This window comes from Cibotium barometz, unplaced genomic scaffold (genome assembly GCF_041138505.1).
Source record: "Cibotium barometz isolate CiBa-2024 unplaced genomic scaffold, ASM4113850v1 ctg539, whole genome shotgun sequence".
NCBI classification, from domain to species: domain Eukaryota; kingdom Viridiplantae; phylum Streptophyta; class Polypodiopsida; order Cyatheales; family Cibotiaceae; genus Cibotium; species Cibotium barometz.
The window spans coordinates 40,388-44,060 of NW_028229454.1; the positions used below are offsets into that span (position 1 = coordinate 40,388).

The 3,673-nt window shown below is 47.5% G+C and overlaps 1 non-coding gene across 1 annotated transcript; it reads right to left on the bottom strand.

Moving 5' to 3' along the window:
* Positions 1 to 748: 748 nt before the first annotated feature.
* TRNAA-UGC (transfer RNA alanine (anticodon UGC)) lies at positions 749 to 821 on the bottom strand. Its single transcript has one exon. It is a non-coding gene; the product is annotated as a tRNA-Ala (tRNA).
* Between the last annotated feature and the right edge of the window lie 2,852 nt (positions 822 to 3,673).

Here is a 3,673-nt window from a genome sequence, read left to right on the forward strand (position 1 = left end):
CGCTAATGAAGGATTTCGCACCACAGAAGTGATCGAAGGACTAGATACGTTTCCAGTACCTGCTACTGCTCCCGCTGAGGCCATGGTAGCCGCTCCTGCTCCAATTAATTTCGCACCTTCTAGCGTAACTAACTATTGGGTGTCTGTTAGGGTCACGAGAGGGGCGTGAAATCTTCAGTGAAAGTGTCTGCCGCATCACCATTCATGTGTAAGCTTGTAACTGTTTTAGTTTCAAAAGAGGACTGTTGCTCCATACTTGAAAGTTCACTTTTTTTCATGCAAACCCGAATAAATCAGAACTCTTTAACGCAAATAAAATCAATTCGCGCGTAAATCGTACTTATATTCTGTTGCTCTTCTCTGTCTGTTCTCGATATTCATGGCAGTTTCTTGGCTGGCAGGCAAGCAAAAGGGCTAACCGCATTTCTGGACTCGTGCCCGGCGGGAGTGAAAAGAAAAGTTAGGTCGGGAGGTAGTGCACGCTCGCTGGTCCTGATATCGAAATTCTCGCATTCGTGCCGTGTGTGTCTGGTTTCAATGAATTCCGTATTATGGGTGTGGCAAACGCCGTTAGGCAGGCAACAAGCCGCGTACCCCCGGCAGTATCTTCCGGCCATAATCTGCGTAAAAGAGGTTAGCTTGCCCTCACGGGGTCGCAGCTCTTTGTCCCGGCCATTGTAGCACGTGTGTCGCCCGTCTGCTGGTGGCGCTTTTGGATTTCTATCTAATGTGCCAATCTGTATACGAATGGAGACGATCGGACTTGAACCGATAACTTCATACTTGCAAAACATGCGTTCTACCGATTGAACTACGCCCCCGTCCTCGTTCCATGTGCAGCACGTATCATATGGGCAAACACAAGGGAGCTATTGTTTATACGTGCCCATAGCCCTTTCTTCTTTTTCTAGAGTTTAGACTTTATCCAAGACACGGTCCCATCCCATCACACTGTCGAAACTATGTCATAAGGGTGTGTCGTTGGCAGCAGTAATAGTTCACGAATCTTTTCTCGGTTCACCACTTCGATCGTATCGGCGCTAGAGAGAAGTCGCTTTCTCGGGAGCCTCCTCAAGGCTACCTCATTATTTCGAAACTTCATTCCGCTCCTCTGGCCGCCTCACCCTGTTCTCTGCTCCCCAAGGATACGGGTTGTTGATTGCGCTTGACCGGCACCTCTAGTACGACACATCTTTCAGAATACGAGCGAATGCTCGGATCAGTATTTCTTAATGATTCGAGCTCCTTATTCGATTGAGAAGTACGTGGGGCCAGAATGTATGCGAACCGTTCGACTATGACCTCGTTTCCTGAGCCAGAGGGGGAACCGCGAAATGGGCTGGCAAGAGCAGACAGCAACTCGTTTCACTCTCGTAATTCGGGGGAGAGAAAATTCCCAGGGATTCGAACCCTCAACTTTTGCCTGCTTTTAGAGATCATTATTCCGCCATTGGAACCACTCTCCCAAACCAAGTAGTTATTTCTCTTTCCAATGAGGGGTCCAGTCGAGGCGCCGAGGGCCGCAGGTGTACCGCGTATTCTATTTACCAGTTTCTCCGGAAGGTCATGTCCGGGGACTTTGACTTGATGGTGTGGTGTGACGAGGCGAGAATTCGAATTCTCGCTTTCCGGGAGTTGGTCAAACCCAACCCTAATTGCTCGGATAGCAACCAATGCACATTGCTGAGTGATAAGGTGGTTTTCCGGCTTGCGTAAAATCGTTTGCCCTTTTTTTGCCCTTCCCCAATTCACCGCTTTTCTTTCGACAGCCAGGGATTCGAGCTACACAGCCAGGGCCGGGATTCTCCTAGCGCTTGCAATTTATTGCAGGATTCTCGCATTCACTGCTTTTTTTTGATGGAAACCGAAATATTTACTTCCCGCCAGGCAAGCAATCATTCCTTATGTACCTGGAAGGGAATGCCGAACCAATCCGAAGGATGCTCGCAATCCAGTGCTTTGCACCGGGGTAGCAAGGTGGGTGGGGCTTTTTTGGCAAATCCTTTCGCTACCTTTTTGGTTTGGAAAGTTTTTTATTTTGAAGGATGCTTGCTTTTTATTCGCTCTTCGATAGTGAGAAGCCGTTAATTTAATAAAGTCTTTCGACAGTCCTAATACGATGTTGAATGGTGGGAAAGTGCATCGTTGGATATAGAGGCTTAGCAGTAAGAGGCCCTAGTCCAGCGATGGGTTTGGTTATCTAATGCCAGCTCCAGGAAGGTGGCCAGGCCGAAGTGATCTTGAAAAAGAAGACTAGAATAATGGAGAAATGGCCTCGATGCTCGTGATAGAAATGAAATCTGCTTATGTCCATTGGATAGGCACTCTAGCAAAAGAAAGGGTTTGGTGTATCTATCGAACAATGAAGCTGAGCGCTGCGAAGCTTTGAGAAGGTGCATCGAAAGCTGTCTATCCGCTGAACTATAGAAGCTGAAGAAAAAGGTATATCGAAAGCCGCCCAAGAGCTGAAAGGATCGACCGCATACACAGATTTTCTAATCAGATACGGTACTCAAAATCAAAGAATGCCATTTTGTCAAATATTTCATTAATTTCGGTATGCTTGCAAGGAACTAAGACTCTAGTGGAAAAGACGGCAAGATCACTGAGGTAGAGAGATTGCCCAGAGGCAGGCTCCAAGCAAGGGGGAGACTTGCCAGAAAAGGCGATCACTCATCGATCCGATCCATCTCATTCCTCATTCTCGGTGAAATCCTAGAGGCGTAGGAGGCGTGGGATTCAGCGCTGCTTCTCGAAAAAACTTCATATTCACTACCGCCTCCCGCAAACAATTCAATAATTGTTTGGATTCATAGATCGATCAGGTTCATGAGGAGATCCATTAATAATGAGCAAACAATTCAATGCCTAGAGGATCCGATTGGACATGAGCGAACTCCTGCGGTTCTTGGGTCCCGGGGTCACCTTGTTCGTCTTCATCTGTAGGTCCGAGAGATACATCTATCAAGACTGATCGGGTTGGTTGATCAACCCCAAAGGGCAGGCGGGACAAAAGGGACTTCGGGACCCAAGAACGGCAAAGATCGCTTGCTTCGGTCGCTGCGTCTTGCTGACGCTTCGCTTCCGAATAAAGGGCCGAATTCATCTTGAACCACCTCTGGGGAACCGGTCGAGTTCCCCCCTCGCTGAGCCTTTTTTATCAATGTAAAAACCCCAGTAATTATGCTCCATGACCTTCGGGGGTTGTGCACCCAGAAGAAGCCGGCGTGATCTCAGAGGAGGTCGTGAAAAAGCTGATTAATTCTTACGTGGGATAAACCCAGGCGTAAGCTCAGACAAAGAGGTAAGCTTTGTAGGACCAGAGTCTGCAGTGCTGGCTAAAGTCAAAACGAATCTCGGTCTTCGTGGGAAAATTACCTCATTCAGCCGTCTAAAAGTGCAAATCTTCGTTCCATGTTGCGTAATTCCTTGGCCAACTTTCAATAGGGGCGTTGTCACGTCATATTGACGTATCCACGACTGACGCCTCGGTCCGGTATGAGTTGCAAACGTGACCTTAATCTGTTTCTGACGCACTTCTGTAATCGAACTTTTGAAGCGTAAGCAATCCCAATGTGGTGTACTTCCAAGCAAGCTTGAGAGAGCCATATTTATTGACATTGTCATTAAATCCTTATCAGCTGCGGCATATATTATTGGGATATGTTTATTC